This window comes from Ctenopharyngodon idella, chromosome 9 (genome assembly GCF_019924925.1).
Source record: "Ctenopharyngodon idella isolate HZGC_01 chromosome 9, HZGC01, whole genome shotgun sequence".
In the NCBI taxonomy this organism is placed as follows: Eukaryota; Metazoa; Chordata; class Actinopteri; order Cypriniformes; family Xenocyprididae; genus Ctenopharyngodon; species Ctenopharyngodon idella.
The window spans coordinates 17,328,499-17,344,166 of NC_067228.1; the positions used below are offsets into that span (position 1 = coordinate 17,328,499).

Consider the following 15,668-nt stretch of genomic DNA (forward strand, 5'->3'; position numbering starts at 1 on the left):
AATAAATAATGTACATACATACATAATTTTGTACATGTAATATAATTGTTGTAATATATATCATTTTTCTCTGTAGCTAACAGTTGGATACCCTTTTATACGTACATTTGACTTTAGACTGACCAGATAAAGCTATATTTTTGTTGTTTTAAAAATTATATAATTTTGTTTATTTTTTGAGCATGTGTTGGAGTTAACCCTGTTCACACTGGCAGTGATCAACAATCCGTCATTATGTCAGCCGTATGTGTCAGATCACTGTCTGGACTTGGCAGTTGCCATATAACATTTGCTGCTGCTCATTTGCATAAAGTTGAACTTTGCTCATGTCACCAGAAATGGCCAACTCTCACTGAGAAAAAAAAAAAAAAAGGCTAGTTGCTGCAAATTGCTGTAAGTGTGAATGCTCCTTTTGATGTGATAAGAAAAAAGAATAATATGTAATTATTCTTGATGTGCTGCTGTTTGCACATTTTACTCCGTGAACTAATAATTTTGAATTTCTTTGTGTTGTTTTTTTTATACATATAAGTAGTAAGACGTTTCAGTACCATCTGGATGGTCCATCACAATGCCTGGATGTGCAGGTGTGGTGGGCAGCGCATGAGAATGATGGATCTGGAAGAGAAAGCAATGAGGAGAGGGTGGGGCCTCGTCTCTCTCTCTCTCTCTCTGTCTCTCCGAGATGCGCCTGAGATGCTGATACAGGAAGAATCTGACACGTGTCTTCCTCACGCATTTTAATGAGTGTACTGCTTCTGTGAAGCTATTAAACGAAATGAACCATTTGAAAGTGAATTTTAGATTTCCGGTCAAAGCGCTCTCTTCCAAGAATGGGTGAGGGGATTGGCGATTGTCAAGTGCCCCTCTCCTACCCCCCAGTATCCACACTAGAACCTCTCGCACACAGCATGGATGATCAAAAGAGGCCAACGGCGGACGACCATTATGCCAATGACACTTTGAGTAAGAGTCTAGAGAACAAAATGACATGACAGCCATTAGGGTTTGAAAGTGGGACTTTAAAGAGAGGCTGAAGGATGAATGTCAGGAGGGAATCAAAGGGGGAAAGTTAAATCTTCATAACGTTCGGCGCTCTCTACGGAAAAATAAGTTCTTTGCAAACTAGCTCCCATTCAAGTCCAAAAACACGAAGACGAGTGTGTCCACGTAGAATAAAACAGACGAGGAAGTTGAGTCTGGAGGTTCAGACATGAAAGCTAATAGGGCAACGAAACTCCATTGTGCAGGTGGTTGATCATTAGTGGACAGGTTTTAGTCAGCGAGAGGAGATGCACAAAGATACGCTGTGCTCAAGTATCAGGAGCTCAAATGATGTGCTGGCTTCCAGACATGAAGTTATGAAGAAAAGAAAACATTGCCAAACAAAATTGCCAAGTTCAAAATCAATTGGATAGAACAATGAATTCTGAGATGCATCCCTAGGCCTTTTTCTACTTCTAAGCCTCCTTTTAAACTTAATTGCCGACAAAATCATAGGCCTCTCCGTAATGCCGTTTGTGCAGTTTCTAATTCCCCTCCTCAGTCAAACGCCACATTATGCCAATGAATGTGGCTGATCAGCTGGATTTTTTGGCGCTGTCCACGTGGCTCATCTCTCCCTGCCAGTGCAAGGAAAAATGCATCTAATGTGTCTCCATGTCACATAATCAAGGATTTTAGAGTGTAAATCTTTGATCTGGGAGAACATTTTCTGATAGGATCAACCCCCCACCCCCTCTTGGCTGAAGCCTTCTGATCTCCCTCCAATTACTGGTGTCAAATGAGTCTGTTTACAGGCTGATTGGATGAGTGCTGTACTGACAGTGCCCCTCCCTCTCCCTGGAAAGCCCCGTTCCATCCTCGGCCACCGTCGCACCGATGGCGAGGGCCCCGGCACACAGCTGGAGCTGTTTGGAGCCGCTTCAGAGCCAGTTGTAAGGCGGCCAAGTCGGGGGTCTCGAGGGCCTTCCATCTGGTGTGACAGGGCAGGCTCTGGGGCTTGGCTGACAGAGTGCGAGAGCGAGAGAGCCCACAAACCTTACAGAGCCTCACAAATCTTTTATTTATCGGCCTGCTCGGCTCACATTTGCAGTAGTTAGTTAATATGCAGACTGGGCTCCAGGACTTCAAATGGCGGTGTAGAGTGAAGCTGGCTGGAGTTTAGGGGAGGGGAGGTGGGGGCTCCTCAGCCAGGCGCCCCGCTGAGAACTAAAGGGGGGAGGAGGTCACTGTCCAGCTGCAGGGGAGATCTGGGGCTCTTATATTCAACCATCTTCATATTCATCACTACCACCATCATCATCATCATCATCATCATCATAATGAGAATCCCAGCTTGTTGCAATGCAAAGGAGATCTTAAGAGGCATACGACTTGCATCATCACTGATTTTTATGCTGTTTGCTGTGCCCTAAAGGGCAACTCCAGAGGAATTTGTTTTTACATGTAACAAACGAGGCGTGCAATTAAGGTCTTTTAATTATTCCAGCCTGATATAAAGGTAATGCATGCTTTAAAGGGATAGTTCACCCAAAAATGAAAATTGTGTCATCATTTACTCCAAACCTGTATGGCTTTCTTTCTTCTGCAGAACACACAAGATATTTTGAAGGATGTGCAAAAAAAAAAAAAGAAAATTGTCCATGCAATGAAAGTCAAAAGATTTCAAAACAACATTGGACCCCATTGATTTTCATTGTATGAAAAAAAAAAAAAAAAAAAAAAACATTTTTCAAAGTATTTTCTTTTGTGTTTCACAGAATACAAAAGGTGAGTAAAAAATTATATAATTTTCATTTTCAACTATCCAAACCAGGCTCATCAGAAATAAGTGACTACATTTACAGGTGACGTCCACAAGAGGCACTATAAGCGTTATAGTTTTTTCTCCATTGCAGATGTGGATTTATTAAACAGCTCAGTGTGATGGGAAAAAAATGTTTCAATTCAGTTTCAAAGTGAAATGTCCAGTGACTGGGGCTAAATAGGGTGTTCAATTTTCTCAGAAACAGTCCAATGTGACTGTGGCAACATTTTATTACATTGTTTAATGCAGTGGTTCTCAACCCCAGTCCTCAGGACCCCCTGCTCTGCACATTTTGTATGTCTCCCTTATTTAACGCACATGATTCAGATCATCAGCTCGTTAGGAGAAAGCTCCATGAACTGAACTGAGCGTGTCAGATAAGATAGACATACAAAATGTGCAGAGCAGTGGTCCCAAGGACTGGAGTTGAGAACCACTGACTTAATGCACATATCATGCAACATTTTATTACAACACTGCCATAGCTTCCTTCCAGCAGGCTTTGAGCTCTTTTTTTTTTTTTTTGAGTGTTGTAACTTGTGTTTCACGGGACTCGTACCCGAGCGCTCTGCATCGCAAGAGCAATGCTGTAGGTGGACTACCAAGCAAGTTTGCTATGGCAGAAAGGCTTTACATGTGGAGCTGGTTATGTGATGCAAATGTCAGAATGTATTTGTTTACAAATCATGCACTGTGGTAAAAGTGTTTTGAGGTCATGCCATAAGGTCCGTTCACACCAAGAACGATAACTATAAAGATAACGATAAAGTTCTAAAAAATCGTTCTAAATATAAAAGAATAGCACACACCACAGCTATAACGATAACGATATAGAGAAACGATATAGTTGGGATCACTTCATAACTTTTTCCAACTGTTGAACGATAAAACACTGACAGCCAATCAGAATCCAATCTAATTTAAGGGCTCGCGCATTTAAAATGGCAGACGACACTGCGGAGAAGTTAATCGCCGAGGTCCAGAAAAAGCCACAACTTTTTGACAAGTCAACCCTTCTTTTCAAAGATATATGGAAAACAATCGGTCATATCCTCGGAATAAATGGTGAGAAGAGAAGTATTAACGATGAGTCATTATGCCAGGCTAGCAAACAGTGTAACATAAAAATTACCTGAGGTATCCAACGCTAGTTTCGACACTTACTTCCTTTGACGTTGCAGTGAAAATGACTAGGCGTTGTTTTTATTCCACTATATTGACTTTGTTAGCTAAATTCACTGTTAAGATTAGATCGATTGCACTAGCTATTCACTCGAAACATAACATGCTGAGGACACCTGCTGGTTAAAGCCGTGTAAATGCAACAAGAACAGCAAAAACATGTACTTTGAAACTGCAGCACGTGAGCTTAGAATAAACAGTCCATTATCGTTCGGGGGTGTGGACGCAAATATAGGCTAATTATCGTTATAGTTATCTTTATAGTTATCCTTCTTGGTGTGAACGGACCTATAGTATCGTTCAACGAACCACACGAACATAAGTCTTTATTAATAAAAAATCTGCCCCTGTAATCATAACTTTTGTGAAAAGGAACACAAGTTGTTGGTGTTTTACTTCCTCAAGTGTTCATTTAATCTGGAAACTGCAGTGAAATGTATGTACTGTATAGGGACATTTTTCCAGTTTTGCAGAAATGTAGCCAGAGTCACGTATTGGAGCTATTCCTTTAAAAGTAGTAGTAAAGCATGTGCAGTCCTCATTTGCATAGTGTCAAGCATTAGCATGAATTATGGGATATTCCGTACTGCCATCTAATGTTTTGATAAGTGAGTGCATGTGGGCTGACGCTAAGTATAAGTAATCAGTGCTGGGAAAAAATGTGTAAGAAGTCTGGATTTGAAGAAAAAACTAATAATAGTTATTTTTTCCCACTTAGTGAGAAAAAATAAGCCCTGACTCAAGTCAAAATATTAACATTTTACTCTTTCACTTACTAGAAAGTCCTGTAAAGAAAAACATTCTGTCCCAGGGAGACAGTTTCATGCTAAAGGAAGGTCAACACAGAGCTCCGCGTGACATTTTCTTCAAATTTATGGAGTAACAGCGTGTCACACTGCATTGTCATGCGATGACACCAATTTGATGTGATGGCTCTTTACGGCTGTCCCTTTCCTGTCATATAGTGCATGCACAGCAGATACAAGAGTTCAACAAGCGCTCCAAAGGGGCTGTCTCATCGCTCACATCGCCACACACACACACGTTGACGAAAGTAAATGGATCCACCAGCTTCATAATGCTGAGAAAACAGACTTGACAACAAATTTGTATTTGATTTAAAATCTCCAGCGTGTACCCAAAAGCACATTGTATACAGTAGATATATGTGTGGCGGCATTAAGATGAACCACTCATTGGACCGCTGGGAATTTGGAAAGAGGTGAAACGGTGCAGCCTTTCTGTGGCGTTCATGGGAACACAGATGCCAGTAGCACGTCTGCGCTCAGAGCAGCCAATCTCAGCAATTATTAACTAGGTGGCATCGAGAGCGCTGCTTAGGCTGTTCAACAGCTCCCTGAGCTCTTTAAGGAGCTCAAGACATATTTTCCAGCAGGCCCTCTGGAGCATCGCTCTTCACACACGCACGCTCTCCCTCTCTCGCCTTGTCACTCGTCCCTCTCCTCCTTATTTCTCCGGTTGTGTCCTCTTGGATCCAATTTACAACTTAGCATCACCCTTGTTTGCTGGTTTTCGTCTGGTCTTATCTTATCTTGTTACACACTCTTCAGGCTTTGTGGTTAAATTATGTATTAAGGTCAATGTCAAAACATGGAAGATATGTAATCTACAGGGAGTTTCCTTTTATTCATTATTACAGTGAAGGCTGAGCACAACTGTCAGAGAGCCGAGGATGTGCGCAGCATGGAAGCTTGCTGCACAGCGGGGCTCTTCATAGCCCCCTCTCCCGCCTCTCTCCCAGGACAGACCCCTTGATAGATTTACCCAGCTAACCCATCTCACTTAAAAAGTTCTCTCTTCTCTGCTCCAATCTGAAAGCTGTCAAGCGCACCTATATAGCAGTGTCATTTATCTAAAGGAAGACGCGCACACTTGAGACGCGGGAAGATGTCATCCGTTCAGTTGCGTTTTGGAATCTTCTAATGGGGGACTTGCAGTTGGCTCGGGTGGGAGGTGCTCACTTTTTGGGAGGGTCTCGAGGAACGTGACACCCTTGTACGTATATATATGTCTCTGATTAAACTTAAGTGACGTTGGGAATGGGACGTCTCCACTGCGTTTTGTCTGAAGGTGTACAGCTTGCGTGAATGTGACCCCCTATCGTGCTCATGTCCGCTGTAAGATCTGGGACCCGGACTGATGGGTAAATCCCATCTCTGCGGCATGCTTAACAAAAAAAAAAAAAAAAGAGAAAGAGAGAGCTTGATAAATTTGAGCCAACTCTCTCTAGGGCAAGCATAATTATTTTCTGATTAGATTAATTCAGTTATACTTTGGTCCTTTCCAGAGCCACCGGCGTGCCTGGAAGAAGCGCACTCAGTCATGCTAACAATTACACAATTAGCTGTGCAGCGCAAACCATGCAGGGAAATTCAGCTCCAGCTAACAATCCACCCTCCTACATGCATAGACCATAACAATTATCATTTGTGGGGTTTTATGGTTCTCTGATGCTGATGGGGGTTGGAATAATGTGAGTTCACCCTGATGTTTAACCCACCCACTCCTCTCTCATTATTTCTGCTCCATTGTGAATACCATAAACGTCTCGATAACCGTAATGATAAACAGTTGAGACCGAGAAACAATCGTTCCCATTATGGGGAGTGTAATTGAGAATATCCCTTTCTCAGTGCTTTATAGATGCTCTTCAGGGACACATTGTCCAAATGGTCAACAGCAGCAATATTTTTCATTTAGATTCACTTGTGAATGTGATTACTTACGGATTCCTTACTGGGTCTCATTATGCCTGTAATATAAAATCAAGCTCTTTATTTTATATTGTACAGACACTTTCAAACACCATTACATCAATATAGAATCTAATATTAGCTGTCAAATACTTATTTTCATAATAGCTTCTTTTGTTTTCCACAGAAACAAGTCCTGCAGATTTGGAACGACTTGAGGGTGAGTAAATGATGACAGAATTTTTATTTTTGGGTGAACTATGCCTTTAAAATGTAACATATTACAGTGTGTCTGACCGCCACCCTACGAGACTCATTTGATGACACCATAAAAACGTTTTAGATGTTTATGTATTTGTTGACTTGAATACAGCCATGATGCAATTATAATGATGCAATATTTACAGTAACTAAAATGTGCTCAATCCACCACCCAAACTCGGCTTGTTCTTGCTCAATACAGCGGCGCAATGTAGCAGCTCTCAAATGACACAAATTTGTTTTTAAATACCAACTTTCTGACACAGAGGCCTGCAATTTTTTTGCAGACGGCAGACCTCCAATACATACTTGATCTCATGTCTCTCTGGAGCATTAGCATCTTTTTGTTTTGCTGAGTAGTTTGATGATAAATTCTGTATAGCCGAGCCAAAATTTTCAGCAACCTACTCTGAGCTCACAACCCATCCCAAGGTTTTTTTCCACAGACTGGACGTTCGCAATGAACGTGCATTTTAAGTTAATTTTAAAAAAGTAAAAACCTTCTCATCTGGCCAAACGCATAATGAACGTAGCCTGCTGAACTAATCACGCTTGTCTAAGACAGGCATTAGAGGCAAAAGATAGGAGCCACGTTTTCTTTTTATCCTTGCTTTTTCTCCTCTCGTCCTAGTGGAGTGATATCACAGTTGCGTTCTTAACCTCGCGTGTAGAACGTGGAAAATAACTTGTGACTTGTAAGCCTAATTAAGGAATCCTCCCTGACCTGCACACCCAGGCCCCGTCAGAAATCTAACACCAGAGCTGATTCAACATGAGCTACACACCGGGCAGGACCCAGCACTAATGAATACTAATGAATAATAATTACAGGCTCTTTGGCACCCAGACGCACTGCAGGGACAAATGCTAATACGCTTTAAATGTACACCGCTAGGAATGACTAGCGGGTTCAACATGCGGCAGATTAGCCGAAGGGCCGATGCAAACTCAAGGTGAAGGATGAAACATTTCTCGCGGACGAAATTATGAGCATATTGGTTTGTTTTTCGGTGATGCAGGCGAAGCCATTGATCTAGAGAATTTAGGCCACATGAGAGCAGACGAATCTCGGGATGTGGCGCTCCTAGCGTGTCTGTTTGTGACACCTTTTAATTGGCAGCATTAGAGCTCATCAACGAGCAGACTGTTGTTTGTGAGAGCACTGTCTCCTAGTGCTTTTGTACTCGTTCTCGCATGGCAGGGAAATTAAACTTTGTGGTGTTATTTTTTTTTTCCCACTGTTTATTCTTTTGATCTGTGTGTACATTATTCGCAGCTCTTTGAATTTAAATTTCACTGTCATGTTTCTCTTTTCATCACACTGATGGTTGCAGCTCTAATAATATTCAGCTTTTAAGTCACTGTAGAATGTTAATTAGATTCCCTCTTTTTTAATTAATACATCCCTGCAGGTTTCCTTATCAAATCATTTTTAGCCCCGTAAAATCACGCATTTTGTGTCAATAAATTACTGTAAAATCTTTTATAAAAAAAATAATAAATTACATCAAAAACAATACAAAAATCCAAGGTGCATGAGAACTGTTTGTGTAATATTATTCAAAATTTTTCAGTACCACTTCCAAATCAAGCCTGGTAAGTTATAATGCTTAGTGTGCTCTTGCAAGCTTATTGTGCAATGCTGTTACCTTGCGCTTGTATTGCGGTGCATTAGTGGTAATGTGTGTTGCTCTGCCTCCCTAAATGCTAGTGTTGTCCAGCAGCTTCTACTGTCCCATCTATCATCTTCAGCGGTGAGCCAAGGATTCTGGGATAGAGGAGCCACGTACTGGGCTGTGATAATGAAAGGTCACAAAGGGGGTGGAGTGTTGAAATTGCTTTACTTTACAATGAAACACGCTCAACCCAAGCAGTGCCATAGCTGAGGAATGCAGTCTGAAGCAGAGGTAGAATTTCAAATGGTCTCATGGCCGCTGAGGCGATAGATTTGTTTTCTGCACTGCGCTGAACGGAAGACGCCGAAGCCCATTACACATTCACATGGGTTTTGGGTTGTAGCATTTTGTATATTTTTCGTGAGTGAAAATGATTTGTTTTTCTAGTTTCATTCATTGGCTTAATTTTTGTAAAATCCTGTGAAAGGTTGAGAATTTTGATTAAATGAAATTGAATATTTAGTGCTGGATAGAATCTCTTTGCTGTTTATTTGAATATTTATCTTTAAAATTTAATGAATTTGACCATATTCTGTTTGTTTTTTTTTATCTTAGTGCAATAAACGCTGTATGCCAGCAAAAAGAACTTTGTGTTTAAGAGCTTCCAAATATTTATTGTCAAAATGTGCTTACATTTATATAAATAAATCTGCCTTCATTGTAAGGGAATAAAATCAGTTTGACAAGTTTCTCCCAAAAATATGCGAGGTAAAAAAAAAAAGAGGGGAAACATTTCACTGTGCTCACTGAAGAAAACTGATATTCACAGACCAGAAAAGATATATATATTTGCCGTTTATTATACTTTATAATGAACTGATTCACATCTTGCTGAGAGTTAATTAATACGGGGAAATCTTGAATTAAAGATGTAAATCTTGACACTTTGGCAGGGGGGCCGGTAAGGGACAGTAGTCTCTAAGGCCTGAATTATTCTTAGCATAGACCAATTAACACCATGTATCTTCTTTTATGTTCAGTTCAATTAAGAGCCTTTACAGTTTTTAAGTTCTTTTCTTCTTTATAGTTGGAGAGTGTCAGAAACACAGATCAAAGCCAAACGCAGCGGTCCGTGCACCATAGGTAAATCTGCTTTGCATAAGAATCTGCATGTTACTACGAAGGTTTTTATTCTAATTTTGCATGAATTAAAAAACAGGAAGGGAGCAGAAATGAGGGAGAGAACCCACAAAGCAGTCTATTAATCTGCTCTCAAATCTCCCTATATCTACTACTCTGACAGCTGAGTACCTCGATAGCTCAAACCCCAGCAGACCGACACCGGCTGTAGAGAACAATTTTACTTTTTGTCATTCCACAACCGTTCCTTGTTTTATTTTGATTTTCAACCAAGCTGCTCGGTGTTGGAAGTGAATGAATGGACCTAAATGAAGTGGATTGTATCTTTTTTAAACACTTCCAGATAGTTATTTGCAGTTTTATTTGTTTATAGTGCTGTTATTTTTGGAGGCAACCAATAGGAGTGTTTGTCTGTCCTCTTCATTCTTTTGTTTTATTTTGCATTATTATTGGACTGACAGTTGTGTTTTTCTCACCACAGGAGCTTCACACTTGATGTTGAAATTCAATCTCAAAACCTGGTTAGAAAATTACTGCACTCACCAATTTCCCTGCTGGGAAGAGTGTCATGACTGCTTTATGCTTATATTTATTTTACATTGGCCACTGTAGATTTCGTCCTTAATTATATTCCTCGGGCAGATGGATGGTTTCTTGAAAAGATCTCTGCTGCATGCTGTGTTAGAATCGTCCAATGATATGATATGGTCAACATATATCATAATCATATTGAGAGATGACATCCAGGGAGGGGCACAGCCTCAGGGTGGATAGATGCTTTCAGGGCAACATAATAACACAAACAACCTGTTTTTCAGCACCCCTAATTGCTGTGCTTTAATTGCATTAAGCAGAGAAATATCAATAAATCAATGGGCAAATGAACTGGGCAACTATGAGCAATGACTGTTTAGTGTTGCTCTGCATTATTCTATTGATGTTCCACTAACGGCCGTCCTTGAGATATTGAATGCTATTCAACCCAGGCGCTGACATCATAATAGAAGGCAGCGTTGAGCAGTCTGGCCGTGTGGACAGTCGGCCTCTGCGGCATGTTTTTCTCACTTGTAGACATGCTTTTGGAACCCTAGAGTGACACTAGTTTGATGAAGTGTACATTTGGACTTTTATGTGAATAATAAAAGTGATTTTATCTAAAAAGATTCTGTTTTTTCATATAATGTGCTGTCTTTATTTATAGCCAACATTCACTGTGTAACTGCTCTGTCCCTGATTGTCTCATAGCTGTGAGATCTGGTTATATGGAACCATTTAATGACACAAGAAATTGTAAATATACACAAGACCATTGCTGAATAATTCAAGAATGAAATGTTTCAACTTTCCATCACTATATGTATTCACATAAATATAAGACTGGGATTAGTTGTTGTTATGACTATAACATATTTAGGCGTAAGTTCAATAACACAATTTGTTTCTTTGTTTTTACCAAGTCAAAATAGTCTTAGAATATGTTTTTTAATCCTATCCTCCAAACTACAATTAGGCCCACAATATCATTGTATTTTTAGGCTTTAGAGTGACATAATAAACTGCACTAATATATATTAATACAAGGCTCAACTATATGATGAACCTATATTTTATCAGTCTAAAAGTTGACCTGTGTTTTAGACAAGGGTATATTTCAAAAAATGTTGGGAAAAGTTGTCACATTTGTTTTAAATGTTGTAATTTTCAGGAAATAATAATAATATTTCATAAATTAATTCATTCATTATAATATCTGTTGGCCAAAACTAGGTTTTGATTATTTTGTATATTATCGTTTAAAGTATTTCTGTTCTTTTTCTTGAATTTTTGTGCACTTCATAAATGTTTTACTGTTTAAATTTAGCTGAAAGGCCATCAAATAAAATAGGCTATTTAATATCAGGTTCCAATTGTGACAACATGTGCTCAATAATCTGTATCTTTTTTTCATGGGTAATAAAATTAAAAATGTTCAATACATTTTTGTAGTTAAGACTTTTTTGTGCAGAGAAACATTCATAGCTTATATTTTCATTTCAGGACAAAGAAACAGTGAGTGACCCTGTCTCACTAGTAATGAGTTAGACAGAAAAGCTTTTAATGTTTGATATCTAGGGATATGTAAAAAGTCATGTGAGAGAATTTTGTCAGCTTGTTCTTGACCCACTATTTTTTAAAGAATTTGTATGATGTGTGTTGTAATAAAAGCTTTGATGGTTTTTTTGTTTTTTTTTTCAGTGGCAAGTTTATTTTAAGCCTGTTTTAGTGCACTTTCACCTTCATGTGAGTGTTTCAGACTGTTGACAATTGCCATTTTAATCCAATTTTCAAAGAATTTTTTATAGGATAGCAGGCTAATTCAAATATCAAAATATTTTGGCAGGTGTGATTTCTTTGTTGGTTTGTTTTCATAACCTCGGTGTCTCAAAGTATTATTAAGTAAAATCTTTGCTCTGTCGTCTGTTTGAAGATATAAATAGCGTGTACTGCCATCTAGTGGAGTAATTATGCAACAGTGTTTTTTTCAATTGAACTGTAGACGCTGTGTGCTAGTCCTTTAAACTTCTGACTAGCTGTTCCGGTAAGAATAGCCACATTTTTGTTATATTATTCAATCAATTAAAAGACTATAAAAAAAAAAAAATCATACTTAAATTGTGTAATGGTCCTGTGGCTGAAAACAATTTTAAGGCCGCTGTTGATCTGTATCAACATGCGTGTTCTTCAGTTGTCACGCCATTTTGAGTAAACGAACAAAGAACAGCAAAAACGAGCAAAACATGTTGAAAATCAAGCGTGCAAATAAGAGGTTTTTTTCTCATGTCCTCCACACATTAGCTCAGTGGGAATCAGTCAGGCTTGTTCTCGGTGGCCCTCTTTTTCCCTGCTGTGAACAACGTGCTCTGTCAGTGATTAGCAATAACAGACAATGGATGTAATTTCGGTAGGAGGGCACTCTTGCAATATCAGACCTTGCATAAGCACACACGCACACAGATTATTGTTGTCTGTGCCTCCTGTACACAGGTACAGACAGTTTAAGGCGTGTTTTTTTTTATATTCCACATCTGAGTGTATTTGTATGCCAACAGACTCCTGCAAAGGCTCCTGCAGTTGCAGATTTCTGCAGATGCTCGAGAAGGCCATCACTGCAGTCTCCACTGTCTACATGCTGCACAGGTACACATGCTCCCTACTCCCAGGGTTGCTAATGTAATGGCTTTACATTGATTCTGTCCGACTAGATGGCTTGTTTTCATCCTTTTTAGGGAGCTGTGCCAAGGTTTTAGCCTCCTGTGATGTGAAAAGTGTGTGTCCTTTTCAGCACATTTCAAACAGATATTTCCTCATATGATACAATGGCTGAGAAGGGTATACTGTCCTCTGAAAGATTTTTTTTTAATGTATCATTTTACCATACAGTCAGCCATATCTGTTGCCATGGTACCGTACATTTGTAACTGAAGCACTTTGAGTGGATTGACTCACGTCCTAATTATAAGAACCAGATCTTTACATCCCAAACGTCAAGACGTCTCTGAGAAGGTGAGGTGGAATAATGTTTTAGGAATAAGACAGAACACGTTTCCATGAGATCATGTGATCTGACAGACTCAAGGCCCCTGAGCTGCAGATATATATATATATATATATATATTCAAATTTTAAACCTTTTATTGAAATTTTAAATATATCGGTTACATGTGTGTGTGTCTGGTTCAGGTATACCCTATGTTATTAGGACAAAATGTCCCCACAAAGATGGCAATATCCTTATCCATTTGAGGACATTTTTTGGTCTCCATGATGAAAACAGCTTATAAATCATATACTATGTTTTTTGAAAATGTAAAAATGCAGAAAGTTTTCTGTGATGGGTAGGTTTAGGGTTAGGAGATAGAATATACAGTTTGTACAGTTTAAAAATCATGATGTCTATGGAATTTCCCCATAAAACATGAAAACCCAATGTGTGTGTAGAGATTTGCATTTTTAATTTAGATATAAATTTTAAATATGTTGGTCACCTTTTATGTGTAATATTCACATAAATATATCCCTGGACACCAACCAGATGGAAACACGTGTTTTGGGTAAATTGGAAAACTTTTGGACTCTTTATAACATACTGAAGAGGATGATCACAAATTAAGATACTGCTGTGGTCAAAGGAGACATTCTTTGGCAGAGATAAAGAGAATATTGGCTCTATTGAAAGATCACAATTAGCCGCCTTTGATAAGACATCACTGAATTTTCTTGCTCATTAAAAAAATTAATTTTTTAATGTGTGATTAATTTCATGACAAATTGTGGCCCTTTTAAAATAATAATAACATAATCTCTCACATTAAATGGTTATTATTAAAGGCAGAAAAAAATAATGTTGAATCACTGATGACAATTTGCCTCGTTCAATTCAAGCTCTGAGTTTGTAGGTCATTAATGGTTTTTAATTGCAGTCTCTTTAATTTTATTGCATAAGCTACTTATTTTTCTGGGCATATTGGTGAATACACAATTTACCTACACAAAAAACTAAATTAACAGTATAATGTATAACTGTACATTTTTAACCTTGTTTGAAAACAATTATTTAAAGACTAATTGCAGATCCCAACTCTTTATTTGGAGTGCAAACCATTGCCTTTTAGGTTGTTCTTTATACAGTTTCAGCTCAAAATCTTCAGATCATTCGCATTCTAAAAATCTGAACATGAGCTGAGCTGTGCTGAGCTCAGACTGTAGCCCTGAATTACAGCATTTAAACTGTATTTATGCTTCTATTGATTTCGTGACGCAAAAGTGAGTTAAATTCTCAATCTACACCTTGTCACTCACATCAATGAGATATTACACCGCAGTAAATACATCTAAACCACAGCTATACCACAGTCTGCCTGAGCACAGATCCACTGATAACTATGATGGGAGTTGTTGGACTGATTCTTCATGCAGTCAAATCCAATGCCTTCTAATCTTCTCCTGCTTTTTCTGAATTATTCAAACAGATCTTGAAGCAACAGAGACGTCTCGACAGCGAGCAAAGCTCCCTATGAGAGAGCTTCAGATAATGTGAAATGAATGATGAAATTCTGGGAGCTGAAATGAAAGACTGATGTGATGCATGTTCAAAGGTGGGGCTCGGGTCCCCAGGCCCCTGGGGGGGCTCAACGAGCCTCTTTTACCTTCACAGGGATGAATGTGCTGTAACGTCTTTGGCAAAAATAACCAAAACCTATTTCCACATTCACGTGGCATGCGGGCATGTCAGGGAAAGAATCGGCTCTTTGTCCAGCATTGGGGGGAATCGCACAACTTTTCTTCTCATGTTTAAGGGAAAAAAGCTAGATTGATATCTCAAGTCAATTAATAGATGAAACACATTTTTCTAAAATAGGTTACTCATTTTTGTAGGAAGCATTTAGGGGGCAATTTAGTTAATGCATGAAATAATTCACGCCATGATGTAATGTCCATTCCTTTTTATCTTGAAAGGAAACTGGCTTATCTGCCTTTAAATACAGTTAATAGCACATAAACAAACAAATAGCTTTAAATACCGTGATGTTCTTCGATTAATATTGATGACATGCTACTTGACCTTGGTACTTTAGTGTGATTAAATAAAACAATAAAAGGAATATGCGCATAATTATGTTTATAATTGAGTACCTTGCTGTCCAACAAATATTAAACTTCTCTGTGAACTCAAAATGGAAATGTATTTTAGTGCAGTTCGCATGCAACATGCTTGTAAATCATTGAAGTCAAAAACCTGAAAGTTTTCCCAAAGTTAAAAGCAAAATTATAGATGTTGCAGTCTTGCCTGGTGACTGTAGCCACAGAAAGAAGTGTTTCATATTTCTGCCCAGTCGTGTGTGAGTGTGTGTGTCATACACTAATTCCCTATGCCTGTATTCGTTGTTAAATCAGACACTTATTTTC

The 15,668-nt window shown here is 38.8% G+C and overlaps 1 protein-coding gene and 1 long non-coding RNA gene across 2 annotated transcripts in view; both read left to right on the forward strand.

Moving 5' to 3' along the window:
• Positions 1–3,738: 3,738 nt before the first annotated feature.
• Positions 3,739–10,804, forward strand: LOC127518582 (uncharacterized). The gene is made up of 4 exons (XR_007931597.1): positions 3,739–3,874; positions 6,893–6,925; positions 9,670–9,725; positions 10,204–10,804. It is a non-coding gene; the product is annotated as an uncharacterized LOC127518582 (long non-coding RNA).
• A 1,392-nt stretch (positions 10,805–12,196) lies between these two features.
• Positions 12,197–15,668, forward strand: part of ppp2r3b (protein phosphatase 2, regulatory subunit B'', beta) — a 28,050-nt gene continuing 24,578 nt past the window's right edge. The window contains exons 1-2 of the mRNA XM_051905440.1: positions 12,197–12,300; positions 12,812–12,899. The gene's annotated coding sequence lies outside the window, so the exon portion shown is untranslated. The remainder of the gene's footprint in view (positions 12,301–12,811; positions 12,900–15,668) is intronic.